Raw genomic sequence first — 18,188 nt, 5'->3', positions numbered from 1 at the left:
TGACAAGCCTTACAGGGAAATCTGATCAAGCCCCTCGATTACAGTACAATAGCCTGTACTGCGGCACCATGTTATACTTGGAATATAAACAGCTGACTGATTTTCAGGTGTCTATTTCAAAAGGACTCGTGGCTCACTTGTATTTGGGCAGGGAGGCCCCGATTCCTTGCCGCTTTTGCAAAGACTTAGGCCGACACCCAGCAGCCTGCAGGCCCCGTCAGCAGGGCAGCCCAAGGCAGTAGGTCAGGCACCTGTTCTTTATTCCTGCTGTTGCATCCGCTGAGACCAGAGGTGGTGGTTCTGTTTTTCTATTGTATCAAGAAGAACTCCGTTTTCTTGAGGGGCCATAGGTTCGGTAGGATCAATTTGCATGCCTTTGTGTGTGTGTGTGTGTGTGTGTGTGTGTGTGTGTGTGTTTGGAACCCTGCCCATATAACACTTTCTTTTTTTTTTTAAGTTTATTTATTTTGAGAGAGAGAGAGAGAGAACGAGTGTAGGAGGCACAGAGAGAAAGGGAGACAGAGACTCTGAAGCGGGGTCTGTGCTGACAACAGAGAGTCCTACGTGGGGCTTGAGCTCACAAACCCATGAGATCATGACCTGAGCCAAAATCAAGAGTTGGACGCTTGACCCACTGAGCCACCCAGATGCCCTGGAGCCCCGCCCACTTAAAATCTTTATGATATTCTCTGCATAGAAATATCTATGTATACATCTTTTTATGTATCTGTTTTGGCTTTTTGTTTGCTTATTTGTTTATGTTAGGGATATTTGAAACAATATATTATTATGAATTAATTGTAGTCTTCTATCCAAGTGGTAAAAATAGTCCCCATAGTTTTCACGTATTCTTCTATCTTCCGCAAATGAAACCATTGTACAACTGTCGAGACCGGGAAAGTAAAAATAGTACAGACAATACCACTAATTAATCAACAGACCTTACTCCCAATTTTGCCAGTTGTCACATCAATGTTCTTTCTATAACCTAGGACCCAAGCCAGCATTTCACAATTGCATTTGGTTGTAATGACTCTAATCTGGGACAGGTCTCCGTTGTCTTTTTTGTCTTTCATAACCTTGATACTTTTGAGCCTGTCTCTCAGTGTGGGTCTCTCTGATGTTTCCTCACAGTTGAAATCAGGTTTGTATGCTTCTCTGTTTTAAGCACCGGGTTTTGGAGTTTGGGAGCCGGAATTCATACGCTACCCATGCATCATGCGCCTGTGTTCTTAGCGAAAGGCAAATTCACTTACAGAAGAAAGAATCTGCTTCTGGCTGTACCTCTGGAGCTATAAAATTAATCCTTAATGCAACTAATATAGCACTTATGGTTCACCTCCTGGGTTTTCATGAAATATATTTTTTAAAGGAACGTGAACTTTAAGTGTTATATTGTTTAATGTGCTATTTAAAACAGCTAAGTACCTGAGGGTATCAGTTCTTAAATCCCTATCATTAGTCATCATTAATTCACAGGGAACACAGCTAAATCATCAGAAACTAATGCTTAGACCAATTATTGGATCAACAGAAATTCTTAAAGACTAAAGTCACCCATAAATAACTTCATGGTTTAACAGCAACCAATCGTGGGGCACGAAGGGGCTCAGCCCCCAAAGATTTGCAGGCTGGGTACGACTATTGACGTCTCCAAAATGAGTGTGGGAAGGTGACAGTGGTCTAGAAGTTCTTTCAAGCTTTCAATTCAAATGCCACGTAAAAACTGTAACTGGGACAGGAATCAAGAGCCAAATTCCAGTCCCCCAGCTTACTATCACGTCACCTTAGTCTAGGAACTCAACCCCACTCATTTATTCCCTCCTTTTTAAAAAAGAGAGGGTGTCTTCTGTGTGCTCAGCTCTAAGCCAAGCACAGGAGATCTTATGCTGAATTAAAATAGATAAGGTATTTGGCCAGAAGGGATAAGGGAAAAGTGTTCTAGGTGGCGGGAACAGTGTGAACAGAGCCATTTGGCGGAAGAGAGCAAGAGTTTGGAAAAGAGACCACGGCAGCTAGATGGCAGGGAAAAAGGGCAACAGAACAGAAGCTGACTTTGTGGTGGAGGGAACGGCGAGACTGTGGGAACGCCACAGGGAAAAATGAACCCAAATGGATCATAGAGCTAAATGTAAACCCTAAGCTTACAAAATGCTTAAAGGAAATGGAAGAGAATTCAAGGTGAGAGTCTGAGGTAAGCAAAGATTTCTTGGAGGTGGTACTACAAGCAATTGAACACAGAAAAAAAAAATGGTGCAGTGGACTTCATCACAATTTAAAACTTCTGCCTTTTATAACACACTCTTTTTAACAAAATGTTTAATGTTTCTTTATTTTTGAGAGAGAGAGAGAGAGAGAGAGAGAGAGAGCAGGGGAGGGGCAGAGAGAGAGGGAAATAGAGGATCAGAAGCAAGCTCCTTACCAACAGCGGAGAGCCCAAGGCAGGACTCGAACCCACGAACTGTGAGATCATGACCTGAGCCGAAGTCGCATACTTAGCCGACTGAGCCACCCAGGCGCCCCTAAAAGACACTTTTAAGAGAACAAAATGGCAAATCCCAGGATAGCAGAACATGTGAAAATATTTGTAACCTGAATATGTAAAGAGCTCTCTCAAAACTCAATAATAAAATAAACCCAAAACGACCCAATTAAAAACGGGGCAGAAGACTTGACCAGATACTTCAGCAAAGAATATATATGGGTGGTAAAAAAAAAGCAGATGAAAAGATACCTCGATATCATTGTTAGAGAACCACAAATTAAACCGTGATGAGATCTCTTCATACCTATTAGAAAGGCTAAAATTTAAGAAGACTTATCATACCAAATGTTGCAGAGGATGTGAAGGGCCTGGAACTCTCCTTGCTGGTGGGCGTGTAAAATGGTGCAATCACTTTGGAAAATTCTTGGCAGTTTCTTAAATTAAACATTACCTTATCATATTCTCCAGACATTTCACCCCAGGCATTTACTCAGAAGAAATGAAGGCACATGTCCATGCAAAGACTTAGATATGAATCTCCATAGAAGCGTTGTTTGTAACAAGCCAAACCTGGAAACAACCCAAATGTCCATCAGCAAATGAATAAATTGTGGTATATCTTTACGACGGACTGCTACTTAGCGATCAAAAGGATTGCTAAATGATTGATACTTGCAACAAGCTGAATGTCCAAATAGTTATGTTGGGTGAAAGAAGCCAGACAAAAAGTGTGTACTCTGTATGATTCTATTTATGCAAAATTTCCGGAAAATCATTTTCTGTAATGACAGAAAACAGATCAGTGGCCTCTTGGAATAGGCAGGGAGGGGGGGAGGGGGTGGCAATGAGTGGAAAAGAAGACTTACAAAGGAGCATGAAAAGACTCTTGGCAGTGATGAATATTATCGCTCGTGTGATTTTGGTGACGATTTTGCAGGTGCAGGTGTCTGTCAAAAATTATCAAATTATATACTTTAAATATGTGCGGTCTGTTGTTGTGTCGCGTCTATTTTATTCAATTGCATGTCCATCTAATTTTATTCTAGTGTATGTCGATTCTATTCTATTCTACTCTTTGCCGGCCAGAGCTGGGTCATAGGCGGGTCTTGGGCCACATGCCTGTGTCGTGGCTGAAACGGAGTCTGGGGACATGCATGCTTGCCTTATAAGATTGGAGGGTTCCCCGAATGCTGCAAGGGTCATCCGATGCTGGATGGCCAAGAATCGCCAACATCAGGAGTCCGGGCCACTTTTAAGCTTACCCTCCATGCCCTTAGCCAAGAAAGGAATTTTTATAAGATTTCTGTTGAGAATCCCATGAGATCATATATGTGGAAGTTGCCATTTTCAGTATAAAGGCAAGCTGTTATTTTTCAAACCCATGAAACTTTGGAACTGAATATTTTTTTTTTTTTGGTCCAACTAAAGTCTTAAAGGAATACACAAGAACTAAATAGCTGAGGAGAAGGCCCCATGAACAAACAGTAGGAGATGCCAGAAGACAGAGAAAGGCCTTAGATTCTAGGTTGTGAAGCAACCAGCAGAGGGCCCAGAGAGAACAGCCCGATAAAGCTGACTCCTTGAAGGAAATTCTTTCTCTGGCTATTTCTGTAACTTTAAAATCTAGTGGCGATGGGGGCCGTAGCAGAAGCATTACAGTTAATAAGTTTATACACGTTGAAATCTGACACAGTGCCTATTATAAATAATAAATAAGTTGAATAAGAATACCTTTACAGCTGTCATAAAGTATTTTTGTATTACTGCGTGTATATCCGTATAAGACATATTACCAAGTCAAATCTGGGAAAACGCTATCACACCCATCTAACTGTTCTACATCATCTTAATGCACCATCTTACATTTGCATATCCCCAGCCGCGCGCGCACACACACACACACACAGTTTGTTAACACCAACTGAACTGACTAGATGCTGTAATTCCACACATGACTTCTATGACTTGGCCTTTGCTCTACCACAGTCAACACTGGAAATGGAAGCATTTAGTCTATAGGACACCCAGGGAAAGACCTTATAACTGCATTTAGAAGGTTATATATTGGGGCGCCTGGGTGGCTCAGTCGGTTGGGCGTCCGACTTCGGCTCAGGTCACGATCTCGCGGTCCATGAGTTCAAGCCCCGCGTCGGGCTCTGGGCTGATGGCTCAGAGCCTGGAGCCTGCTTCTGCTTCTGTGTCTCCCTCTCTCTCTGCCCCTCCCCCGTTCATGCTCTGTCTCTCTCTGTCCCAAAAATAAATAAATGTTAAAAAAATTAAAAAAAAAAGGTTATATATTTCACAGCACCCCTGGTATACTAACAAAGTAACATTAATTCCTCCAGGTAATTGTTTGCCATGTGTTTTTAGGTAAACGTCTGTATTTTAGAAAAGTTTTAGAATTACAGAACAGTTGTGAAGACAGAACGGAGAGTTCCTGGACGTTCCACACCCACTTTCTCTTATTGTTAACATCTTACATTCGTGTGGTGAGTTTGCTAAAGTGGATAACCAGTATTGATAGGTTATCATTAACTAAGGTCCCTACTTCATTGATATTTTGGTGATTTTCACCTAATGTCTCCTTCTGTTCCAGGATCCCATCCAGGGAACCGCGTTGCATTTAAGTCATCGGGTTTCCCTAGGCTCCTCTTAGCTGTGACAGTTCCTCTGCCTTTCCTTGTTTTGGATGACTTTGACCGTTTTACAATTTACTGCTCAGAGATTTTGTGGACAGTCCTTCAGCTGGGATTTGTCCATTTTTTTTTGTTGTGATCAGACCTGGGTTATCTGTTTGTGAAAGGAAAGCCACAGAGGTGAAGTGCCATTCTCACCACGTCATATCAAGACACATGCTACCGACATGACTTATCGCAGTTGGTGTGGACCTTGGTCGCCTGAGTTAGATGCGCTGTGTGTTGTGTATTGTTCACTCTGTGATGTAGCAGGTCTGTCTGCCACTTATTTTTTCATTGTTTTTCTAATATTTTGTCATGAGAACTTGAAAACACACACCAAAGTTGAAGGTTTAGGTTTTTATAATATTTACATAAATCCCCAAGATGGATTCTACAACTGATCTTTTACTACACTTGCTTGGCCACACACCTGCTATCCATTCTGCCACCCATCGCTGTCAATTCATCTTTTTTTAAAAAGTTGTCATTTATTTACTTATTTATTTTTAAAAATTTTTAAGTTTATTTTTGAGAGAGAGAGAGAGAGAGAGAGCATGAGCAGAGGAGGGGCAGAGAGAGAGAGAAGGAAGAGAGAGGATCCCAAGCAGGCTCCACACTGTCAGCACAGAGCCCAACGTGGGGCTTGAACTCACAAACCATGAGATCGTGACCTGAGCTGAGACCGAGAGTTGGACGCCTAACAGACTGAGCCACCCAGGGGTTCCTTGTCATTTATTTTAGATTCTGCCGGTGTTGCCCCACAATACAAGAAGAGATAGAACAGCCTTGTTGCAAAGAGACAAAGGAAGAGAATCATACTGGATCTTAAAATCCAAGTTGAGCTGCCGTGGCAGGAGCACATTGAAGAGAATAGTGGAGGTTAGAAATTAGCCTGCAATTTAGGAACTAGCGGAAAGTCCTTTGGCGTCATGAAGTGTGTCCAAAATACCACCGCAACTCCAAAGATTACCAGCCAATAGCATGGAAGGAAGCTGAAGAAAACTATGGCCCAAGGCATGTGTGATTTCAGGGCGTTTGAAGAAAAAGGAAGACCATTTTCCAGTTTTGGATACCAGGAGTGTATCTCCAAAGGAATTGTACCAGAAAAACCTGGAATTGTATTCCCATTTCCAGGACCCGTCCCCAGCACTAAATGGGAAATGCCAGGGTGTCATATTTTAATGATCTATTCCTTTAAGGCAGAGAAGGACGCAATGACTATCCCTTTACACCCTTCCTTGTCTGTAAGTGTGAGTATTTCTCCGGGAGAACAGCCTTTGTGTTCCTTTGCTAGAGATGCTGTAAAAAATAGTACCACAGCCTGGGTGGCTTCAACAACAGAAATGTATTTCTCACAATTCTGGAGGTTGGAAGTCTGAGATCAGTGTCTGCAAGAAGGATTCCCTGTAAGCATTGTGAGAATCTATTCCAGGCCTCTCTCCTCGGCTAGAAGATAACCACCTTCTCCCTACGTCTCTTCACACTGTATCGCCTCTGTCTCTGTGTCCAAGTTTTCCTTTTTATTAGGACACCAGTCATGTTGGAGGAGGGCTCACCTTAATGGCCTCATTTTAACTCAATGATCTTTATACAGGTCCTGTCTCCCAATAAGGTCATGTTCTGAATTGCTAGGCTTAGCACTTCACAGTGTAGGAACTGGGGGGGCAATTCAACCTGTAAGTCTTCAAACTTATTTTTTGTACAACCCTTCAACGAATTTGGAGAAACTACGTACCCCTCACACAGTTTAACATTGACCTTTAAGAAATTACAGGCTTAAAACGGTTCTGAAGGGTAGAATTGCTAGCATTTTGTAAATATTAACATTTAAAAATAGTGACTCTTTCAAGTGTATCCAAAAAAATCTAAATACCATAACAATTTGATTCAATAATCATCATCTATTAAAAAATGCATGCATAATTTCCTATGGAAATTTGATATCTTTCCTATTTCCACATTCCGTTCCAATTCCCCCACAGAGTTTTTATCTTCGTGTTATATATTTTCACGCTGGGAAGTCCCAGTTTTGATCACCCTATTATACTTCTTTTTGACAAGATTATAAGTGAAAATTAAAATTTTTAAACGTTTTATTTCCTGGGATCAGAAGGCTGTAAGTGTTTAAACTTTCTAATTGGGAGTGTTATCAGTTGAGCAAGAAAACAAAACTATATTAGAAAATAATTATCCTCTTATACTTTATTGAACAGAAGAAATAAACTATCTTTGAAAATGCTTCTCCACAAATGATATAAATAGTGCTTCTCCCTCCAATTAGTTCATGTATCCATTGATGAATGGCTTTATACTAGAAGAATACGATTTCTGCCGTGACTTTTATTTCTGTCCTCCACGCCATTTTTATAGAAGTAACTGCTGAGAAGTCTCATTCATGGTAATAAATAAGTGGGAATGAAAGGTGTTTGTTAAAGCAATTTTATCCAATTATTTGAATTTTCTTCAAATTACATGCCAACTACTACCTAGTAATTTACTACCCAAAATTATTTTTAGTACTCTTCTTGTTAAACATCTATTAGATTCAGGGTGCCTGGGTGGCTCAGTGGGTGAGGTGTCTGACTCTTGATCTCAGGGTCATGAGTTCAAGCCCCGCATTGGGCTCTGTGCTGGGCATGATGCCTATTAAAAAAAAAAAAAAAAATTCTACTAAATTCTTCAAAGTGGTGAAAGCTGAAAAACCACCTGACAAGCAAATGAGAGTTAGTTACACTTCCAAATTCCAGAAGAGACGCCTAGATTTATCAAACAGCTCTTGGTTACACGTTGCTCCTTCACTGTAAGCACCTTGTTTAGAACAGATTGCTCTCTTAGAGTTCTCCAAAAAAGCAAACTCTAAAATCAAGTCTTGGGGCCCCTGGGTGGCTCAGTCGGTTGAGCGTCCGACTTCGGCTCAGGTCATGATCTCACGGTCCGTGGGTTCGAGCCCCGTGTCGGGCTCTGTGCTGACCGCTCGGAGCCTGGAGCCCGTTTCGGATTCTGTGTCTCCCTCTCTCTCTGCCCCTCCCCCGTTCATGCTCTGTCTCTCCCTGTCTCAAAAATAATGAATAAACGTTAATAAAAAAAATTAAAAAAAATAAAGTCTGTTATCATCAAAACCTTGAAGCTGCAGATTTATCTCATTTAATTTATAAAAAGTATCCTTCTTACACTGATAAAACCAACACCCTCTGTCAAGCCTATCCACAAAAGAAAACATCTTCTGACAGCAACAGTTTAACTTCGTTTTTGATTCCAGTAAATGTTAATACAGGATTCAAAAATCTCATTAGCCATTCCTTGAATCGAATTTGAATTTAATAGTACATACATATTAAACACTACTAAAACTAATGAGAAAGAAATTTCAAGATGCATATTGTAAAGGGATGATTTCAATGGTGTAGAGATTATTAATTTATTCCCTTATAATAAGTTATCCAAACAAGAAAATGAACTGACGTGTCTTGTCATTTAACTTACAATATTTTGTAAATGATATTTAGATACCATTTGGCTAACACTGTAAATTATTTTTGAAAAGAGGTATATGATGAAAAACATGGCATTGCTTTGGTAAGTGTGTTTGTGTGCATTTTTGGATTGTTGGTATTGTGCTACGGGGAGTAATTAAATTAGAAGCCAGTATAGACGTCAGAAATAACATCATTGATTTTTAGATCTCAGGATAAAACTTGTCCTCATATTTAAAGGAAAAGGGGGCATCTGGGTGGGGGCGGGGGGAGGGTCTTAGTCTGTTAAGCGTCTGACTCTCGATTTTGACTCGGGTCACGATCTTACAGTTGTGAGATTGAGCCCCATGTCAGGCTCTGTGCTGTGCGTGGAGTTTGCTTAAGATTCTCTTTCCCTCGCTCCCTGCCCTTCCCCAGCTTGCATGGGCACAAGAGAGGGAGAGAGAGAATTCTAAGCAGGCTCCCCACTGTCAACCCAGAGCCTGGCATGGGTCTCTATCTCACCAACCATGGGACCGTGCGTGACCTGAGCCAAAATCAGGAGTCAGATGCTTAACTGACTGAGCCATCCAGGCGCCCCAACATGAAGCGTTTTCTAAATAAAATGAGCTGGGAATTAATTTCAGCTAGAATAGACATTTAACGATATGCTTTTATACTGTGCATTTTAGCTGCTTTATTGAAGAGCACACACCAAAAGAAAGAAATGATGAACACATTTTATTTGTGGCTTTTTATCCAATTTACTTTGGGCAGTTTGGTGTCTCCATGTCAGATGCATTAAAAAAAAAACACACACACACACACACACACAGAGTCACTAACCTATGCTTTTCCGGCTTTTTAATGTTGTTTTTCTTTCCAGCTAATGATACGCTTTAGGCATAAATATTGAGGATGGCCTAGAGGAACTGCTAAATTTTAACTTGATGAACAAGCGATGTCTCGCAATATGACTAGTACGTGACGCTGAACATCACATGATCACAACGGAGCCAATGGTTCTCGAAATTCGCTCTGATCTTCAGGTGCTTTGGATGACAAGCATGTTTCCAGACGAACTGTGCCTACAAACCAAGGTTTTACTGTATCTCATCTCAGAGCAAGGCTTTTTCCTCCTAATAGAAATGTGCCTACAAACACTAGAAGACCAAAAGCTTTATGGTGCTCTGAGTGGTCCTTAAAGGAGGCTTCTCTTTTGTTACTCACAGGTTGTTGAACTCAGGAGCCATGAACTGAAGTAGGATTTGGGATGGATGTAGGAAGGGCTTTTGTGAACACAGGTAGGCTCTTAGGTCAGTCCAGGAAAATCCTGCAACCTGACGAACCCTTTGAATAGCCCTGGTGTAAAGAATACCGGGTTCCTGGGTGTGCACATGTCCAATGTAAAGAAACACGGCCAACGTGCCCTCCACGGTGTTTGTGCCCATGTGCACTTCCATCACCCGTGCATGAGTGTTCCCATCACTCTGGACATTTGCCTCCATTTGATACGATACCATCAGACTTTGAAGGTTTCATCCACTTGGCAGGTGGACTTTGCTTTACAAGATTTCCAAAGAAGGACAATGAGTTCATGGATTTTGCTTTACCTTTTCCAAATTATTGATGAGTTTTGGCTTATCGTTTGTCAGCTTGTCAGTTTGTCAGCTGAGTTTCTATGGCGGTAAATGATCCTTATTTCTTTCTTCCTTTTTTGTTTGATTTTTAGAATTAAATTTTGAAGCTATATATATATATATATATATATTAATGTTTATTTATTTATTTTGAGAGAGAGTGAGAGAGAGAGTGGGGAAGAGGCAGAGAGGGAGAGAGAGAGAGAGAGAGAGAGAGAGAGAGAGAGAGAATCCTAAGCAGGCTCCATGCTGTCAGCACAGAGCCCCAAACAAGGCTCGATCTCACAAACCATGAGACCATCGCCTGAGCCAAAATCAAGAAAGAGTCAGGCATTTGACCAACTGAGCCACTCAGGTGCCCCTAAGTTCTTTATATATTCTATATGCTGATCCTTTGTCTGGCTTAGTGTTGCAAATACTGTCTCCTAATCTGTCCCTGTATCATATCTTTAACTTTAGAGTCACTGTCACTATCCTCATCGTCCAGGCCTGTTTAAATACCTTGTGTGTATTACCTCATTTAATTCTCACAATAGCCCTATGAAGGAGGGATTATTATACCCCCATTTTACAGGTAGAGAAAGTGAGGCATGCCAAGCCTTAAGGAAATTGATCAAGGTTGTCCAGCCAGTCAGGAGAGGAGCACTCATCCTTAATCACTAGACTTGCCTCCTATAACCTCATCTTAATACAATGCAAGCAATACTGCAGTGTTTAAGACGTAAGTTCAGTATAATACAAATGGTATTGAGTTTTATAGTCAAAAGCTATAGGCCATTTCATTTTGATTGGCATACAGTCCTCACAATGGATTATATATTATGTGAGACCTGTGGATTACAAAAAGGAGAAAGAAAAAGACGCAGTCCCTGCCCTCAGGGTGCTTGCAACGCAGGAGGGAAGGTAGTCAATTGCAATACTGTGTAATGAGCCCCGTAATAAGATCCAGCCGAGGACGCTAATAGAACATGCAGGAGGGGCCCTAACATGCAATCATGTGTGGTTCTACCAATAATCATGTCATACGAATGATCTCTGGCACATGTGCCAACCTTCCCTTGTCTTATACATTAGTTGAGACATAAATGTCCTAACTCATACGGCTGATCTGCTTGTTGAGATCTTTTTGGGACTCTGACTTGCCCATGGCAGGTTTCAGCGAGCATTTCCACCAGCATGCCAGTTACAGTTTGCTTAGAACGTTGTCGATGTCCTTATTCGTATCATTCACCACCCAAAGAACTGGTAAGAGACGTGGGATAGATTTTTGGAGACAAGTTGGGGGGGGGGGGGCAGCACGCAAGCCGAAGTGATCAGCGTTCTGACGGTGGTTCGTCCCATTTTGCCTCTACTTCTAGAATACAGAAGGGCAGCATGGGCGAGGGGAACACAGAGCAAGGTGGTGATAAGCAGCTCTGGCCACAGAGGTGGGGCTGACCACGGCGGCTGTCCCGCTGTTTCCTTTCCTTTTCCTTCTTTTCCTCCCTTCTCCCCGCCCCCAACCACCATCAGACGCTGCAGAATCTCTTCAAGAAATTAGTGAAGCTTTAAGTTCTCATTTGAGCTGAAAATTACACAGCATCGCTTAAAACTGCTGGCACCGCAGTTTATTCCTGTTTAAAAATGGGGGGGGGGGGACAAGTAATGCTGGACGCTAGATGGGAAATTTCAATTCTTCGCTGCGTTTTGGAGGGAGGAAAGATTAGGAAAGGCAGCAGATCACTTTTGCCTGTGAGCCCTGGTGGTACCAAGCGGGAAAAGCGCACCCACCGGTAAAGCCATTTGTGACTTCGTGCGAGAGCAAATGTTGTCTTACCTGGATTTTTCCTATTCTGTCATTCCAGATTGGTTATTTTTAAGCCCGCAAGCGCAAATATTCTTGGCTGCTAGTGTTCGGTCTCACCTCGCTTGCTATTTTAGCCACTGTCCTATAAAGGGACGGCCCTGTGATCTCGCAGGGTGCCGTGGAAGAGAGGGAAGAGCGGGGAGGCAAGCAGGAAAACGTAACCAGGAGGGCAGACGGGCTGCCACCAGGGCTGTTAGCAGGCACAGGTGAGGGGCGGGGGCAGGGGGAAGCGACCAGAAACAAAGTCCAGCAAAGTGCGGCTGCCGGGAGATGGGCTGGCTGCCATTCGTGAGAGTGAGTTTCCTTAAGACCATGAAGGAGTAAGGCTGGGGTGACGCTAACGACCGTAGCAAACAGACAAGAAGATGTAAGGGACCTTCTCGGCCCGTTATGCCCTATCCCCTTCCCTATTGGAAGAGGCAAAGGTGGAGGGAACTGGCGGAAAAAAAAACCAAAACACCAAAAAACAAAAAAACACGGAGTTTGCAGCATCGGTGCCAGAATCACAAAGCTGAGTACTCAAGGGTGAGTTGGAGGCCGAGAGAACAACTTCATAGCTGGCTCCCTAATAAAGCCTACAAGGACGGAGCCTCAGCCACTTTATCATTGAGTTCACTCCTAAGACACAGCTAGAGCCAGGACAGTGATTCAGGAAGCAGGGCAAGACATTTACCTTCCCCAGGAAAGGGAATACTATCCGTTTCCCTATGAAAATGTTGATTTTTAAGGTACCTCCGGGGGGTTACGCATGCACGCTATTGAACATTATTTATTAGCGCATGCCTTTATTTAACACATGTCGGGATGTACCTTCTGGGTTCATGGTCTTTACTGCCTAGGGATTCTGTAGGTGGAAAAGAGGGCTCATTTAAAGCCAAGTTTTCCACTGCGGTGATAGCAAATTTATCTAAAGCTGGCCAGGCTCCTAGGCAATTATCTTTCACCACGGTCCGTTCTCTGTCGCCAGGAGGGCTGCGTTAAAGAGAGAGAGAGAAAATTAAAAATATTTTAAAATATAAATGCCACGCCATCCCCGCCACTTAATCCATTGCTTTTGCAATCTCTCAGGAAATTTGGGAGAGGAAGGAAGTTTGAGTCTCTGTCTTTAGGCACTGATTACATAAGGTGAGATTAATTTTCCCATATGGTGCATGGAATCCACCTCGCTGCTCTGCAGGCATACTTTTGCCTCACGTAAGTCTATTTGTGTCTAGCTAAGCACACAGAGTAGAGTGTAGCTTAGAATAGAAAAAAAAAAAAAAAGAAATGGGAAGGTAAGGAGAAAAAGAAGTGTGAAAGGCAAAGAGAGAAACAGAGGACAATTTCATTCCAGGTTCATCCCTCAGGATGGGTCAAACCCATTAGGATCTAGTCATTCATTCCAACATGTAACATGTATTGAACATTTACGTGCCAAGTACTGCAGGATAAAGTCTCTAGACACGAGGCACGCAAAGACAAAACATGACCCCTACCTTCAAGAAGCTTCCTTTCCAGCGGAGAAGCTGCGCGAGCGAAAGAAGTCATGGTGCATTGTGGCAGGGATTCTAATTAATGAGATGTGCTCAGGGTGCCGCGAGAGAAGAGATGAATGGCACCAAAATCCCACTGGAAGTCTGGAAGGCTTCCTAGAGGGGATAGTACTTTTGGCTGGTCAAAAATAAAGGGAAGATGCCTGGGTGGCTCAGTCGGTGAAGTGTCTGGCTCTTGACTTTGGCTTGATCTCATGGTTTGTGAGTTTGAGCCCCGCGTGGGGCTCTGCGTGGATAGCCTGCTTGGGATTCTCTCTCTCCCTCCCCCCCACCCCTTCCTTATTCGCACAAACACACGCACTCTCTCTCTTTCTCTCTCTCAAAATAAATAAATAAACTTAAAAAAAAAAAGAAAAGAAAGTAGATAAGATTTGGGGAAGTGGGATCAGCATCTTTCAAGGCACAGGGACAGGAAACAGGTCAGTATAACCAGAGCATAGGATGAGAGATGGAACAAGAGATAGGAAGCGATAGGGCTGTCAAAAACCATGAAAGGTATGGAATTTTCTCTAGTTGCAAGCTAACAAGTTAGCTTGGCATGGTTTTGTGGATCGTGGCAGATGACACAAGACTCCCGGGTCAGAGACAAAGTACTTTATTATTAACGGGGTAGCAAGCAGCTTTATCTTCAGCATATTTGCACTGGCCTCCTTTTTCCCCCAGATGACACAGAAGTCATGTGATGGACCCGGATGCATGCTACACATTCAGTAGGTTTGCTCTGAAGCTGAGGAACCCAGACCCAAAGGCACAGCCCTTTTGAGGCAAGCAGCTCTCAAGTCCGCTACTCCAAGGGAGCAAGCAGAAACACAGTGACCATGCTGTCATCACCTGGATCTCCTTGGGTCCCTATGTGACTGGCTGCAGGAACTGCTCAGTGTCAGGAGAGGGCAATTCTTGAAGTCTGGCATGCTTGGTAAGGGTGTGCAGAGACACTCAGCCCCCACGCGGACCGCCTCTCCCAACAGGGGCCAGACAGTAAGCAGGAGCCATCTCACGAAGGGCACTTTAGATGACGCTAAGGAATTTGAGCTTTGCCCCAAAGCATGTAGCGCCCTTGAAGACTTGGCCAGAGATATGTGCTGATAGGAGCTCCAATGTGAAAGGATGACTCTCGTAGCTGTGTGAGGAAAGGATCGGACAGCGAGCTGAGACAATGAAGAAAAGCTCGTTAGGTGGCAATCCCAGTATTCCGTGTGTGAAGTGAGCTACCAGAAGTCAAGGTAGCAGAGGAAGAGGTCGGGGGAAGGTGGTTAGTCCAAGGGTATTATGCAAGGTAGGATCTGAAGCATTTTTGTGGAGTTGGTTAAAAACATTATTTTAGAGAGAATCTAAGTCAGTATTACTGATAACTTAGTGTCCTGAATTTCATTAGCATTTTACATGTATCAACTCATTTGACCTGACTCTTTGTGAAGGAGATACTATTGTTTTACAGATGAGGAAACAGGTGCAGAGAACCTAGAAGGAGAGCCCTCCCAGTTGCCAGGCAGGCAGCTGGGTGGGTGGTGGTGTCTCCCATTGACATGACCCATAGCACATGTGGGGCAGGTCTGGGAAGGAAGATGAGGCATTCGGTTATGACCTGAATGTTTGTGGCTCCCCCCACCCCCCGATTCATATGTTGGATCCCTAACCCCCAAAGTGATGCTGGTATTTAGAGATGTGGTCTTTGTGAGGCGGCTAGGGTTGATAAGGCCATGAGCGTGGCACCCTCATGATGAGGTCAGTGCTCTTCAAAGAAAAGGAAGACAAAGAATTCTCTCTTCGTGAGCATGCACTGAGTAAAGGTCAAGTGCGTGCGCAGAGAGAAGTTGCCGTCTGTCAGCCAGGAGGAAGGCCCCCGCTAGGAACTGAACTGTCTGGTCTCTTGATCTTGGACTTCCCAGCCCCCAGAACTGTGAGAAAAGAAGTTTCTGTTGTTTAAGCCACTCATTCTATGGTGTTTTGTTACGGCAGCCCAAGTACATGGAGATAGCCCAGTTGAGCGTACGACATCTGGTCAACATGTGAATGGTGATTCTTAGTAGGTATCTGAATCCATAACTCTGGGCTCCAGAAGGGAGGTCTTTGGGGGAGAAACAGATCAAGGAGTAGTCATTGAAGGGATGGTAAGTGAAATCACGAATTTAGATGAAACTGCCTGGAAAAGTGGGATGAATAAAAGGAGCAAAGGGTTATGGGATGAGGCTGAGGCAGGGAAACTAAAGAGATCCCAGGAAAAACTGCTTTTTTCACTCCTTTTTCTGCTTCTATTCTTGCTAGGACCTACACGCCCGCCTTACACAGGCCTTATAGAAACAGATCGTGTGTGTCCTCCTTGTGAAGGTCGTGGCGTTGATGATTTCTTTGGAGTCCTTCAGCACAGAGACCACGGACTCATCAAGACCCCCAGGTTCCAGGGCGTAAGTGACACGGAAGACACCTACACATTCACATTTGTTCCTGGATGCCTGGGAAGACACGTGCACGGTACCACAACCCTCAAGAGAAACCCCAGACCCCGAGCAAAGATGGGACTCACTCTCTTTTCCCTTCCGAGTCTCCCAGACACTCTGTCTGTGTCTACACTCCACATCTTCAGTCAACTCTGCTCTCACTTCTCCTTGGCTTACACATGATTTCTATCCTGCCTGAAGCCAAGGACTCCCCTCTGAGTCCTCGGACCCAGCCAGCCTGCATCAAAGCCATGAAGGTTGCATCAAAGCTACATTTCGGGGGCAGGTAGAAAGGAAAGCTCCAGAGAAGACCGACAAGGGATGATTAGAATGGTAAGAGGGGAAAAAAAAAAAAAGGAGAGAAGGCACAGAAGCCAAAGGCGGGGAGAATTTCACGTAGAACAGAGTGCTTAATAAAAACTTGCCCTCAGGGGTGCCTGAGTGGTTCAGCTGATTAAGTGTCAGACTCTTGATTTCAGCTCAGGTCATGATCTCAGTGTTGTGAGATTGAGCCCCAAACTGGACTCTGCACTGGGCAGGGAGCCTACTCAAGATTCTCTCTCCCTCTCTCTGTCTCTCTCTCTCCCTGCCTCTCCCCACTTTCTATGTCTCTCTAAATAAACCAAACAAAAAACTTGACCTCAGAAAGGTTGAGTAATGAAAGCACCATGCGCATTGAGTAAGGTAATTTGCAGGTAATTTCCAAGTGTAAAGAGAGTAAGTTAAGGTAGTGGACAAGGGAGGAATCGTTGAACTTTGGACTGTGGATGACAAACTTGAGATACTACGTGTTAAGTTACCTCAACGATAACTTCAGAGGATGTTCAACTGTGTTGGTTGGCGGGATAAGTGAAGCAACAAAGTGGACAGCCGTTTTTTCTTTTTTTTTCTTTTTCTAAAAAGATGAGATTCCATATCTCTCTGGAAGAGAATACTGTTGGCTTTTAAGCAGGTCATAGCAAGAATATGCACTCTCCTTGCATAGACTGGAAAAAGAGTGGGCATGTGTCCCAGAGGGCCTACCTGTCCCAGACAGGATTTGGATTCTGATCCCGGTGCCTTGCTCCGCTGCAATAAAAATGGAAAGTGAGGGGTTAAGAGAACAGAGCCAGCTCTCTTGGTCGCGCTAAAATGTAACTGTTGTTTTTTAAGAAGCGTTAGAAGTGTTGTAAGATAGTAGGAAGCAGGGATAGGCCAAAAAGACCATGTGGCGGAGACCTCTCTTATCTTTCACTGCAGTTAATTAATCAGCTCAGAGAGTAGATAAAGGAGGAAGAAATGCTTAAAAAATAAATAAATAAAACATGGGCATAGGGTCAAGCAGAGCACTTGTTGTAGGAGATGATTATTATAATTAATGGTGATACATATGGATGATGTCAATTTGCAAAAGCTCTGAGGGCCTGGGAATTCTTCCATTCTCTTGTCCTCTAGACCTCGGCTAACTCAGCTACTCTTCCCTGTTAACCCGCTGACCCTGCTGCTGTCTTCGTATTTTTGGTGTGTGTGTGTGCGTGTGTGTGTGTGTGTGTGTGTGCATGCGTGCGCGGGCACATGTGCGTAATTCTAAATAGCTAGATATATATCGCTATGGAAAGTAGTTCTACAGACAGCAAGTATCCCAGAATAACCAAAAGGGCTGGACGATAGGTTTAGTTGAATGTAATCCAAAGTGCAATCAAGTTCATGGTCTCCCGTGATTATCAAGAGGTAGCCCTCTCAACTAAGATGGAAAAGTAGGATGTTCTTTCCCAATATGGACTGTTGCACGTTAACCAGATTATTGAAGAACTACTAAATTTTAAAGTTGGAAGCGTTTTTAGAAATCAAAATTTCTAATTTTTTATCCCTGTAGATGAGAAAAATTGAAGCCTAGATAGCCTAAGTTATATCTCCAGGGTCACACAGCTGGACAGTGGCATGGCCAGGATCGGTACAAAGGTTTTCCAGTAACTTACTGTTACTCATTTCATGTGGCATATGTATGAATAGAAGTTAAATATATTATTGTGTGTTCGGACACATTTGAATATATTTTTTAAAACTCTGCTCTCACTGCTTTACACGTATGTTTTTCATGCACAGACATGGGTTCAAAGACCTATCCAGCTTTTACT

The 18,188-nt window shown here is 43.3% G+C and overlaps 1 long non-coding RNA gene across 14 annotated transcripts in view; it reads right to left on the bottom strand.

Annotated features, from left to right (window-relative positions):
* LOC102900121 overlaps positions 1–18,188 on the bottom strand; it is a 47,606-nt gene that overhangs the window by 25,619 nt on the left and 3,799 nt on the right. For 3 of the 14 annotated variants that reach the window (XR_002156892.3, XR_002156894.3, XR_002156889.3), the window contains 3 exons: positions 17,095–17,139; positions 16,872–17,005; positions 12,867–13,073 (listed from right to left, as the gene is read on the bottom strand). This is a non-coding gene — a long non-coding RNA (uncharacterized LOC102900121). Of the gene's footprint in view, positions 1–2,936; positions 3,056–12,866; positions 13,074–14,212; positions 14,782–16,871; positions 17,006–17,094; positions 17,140–18,188 lie in introns of those variants that run through there. The other 11 variants (XR_006597560.1, XR_006597562.1, XR_002156895.3 and 8 more) reach the window with 10 other exon arrangements.

Source organism: Felis catus, chromosome B2 (assembly GCF_018350175.1).
Source record: "Felis catus isolate Fca126 chromosome B2, F.catus_Fca126_mat1.0, whole genome shotgun sequence".
In the NCBI taxonomy this organism is placed as follows: Eukaryota; Metazoa; Chordata; class Mammalia; order Carnivora; family Felidae; genus Felis; species Felis catus.
Note: the sequence above shows the minus strand (reverse complement) of the source record. Positions and strands in the feature narration are given on the sequence as shown.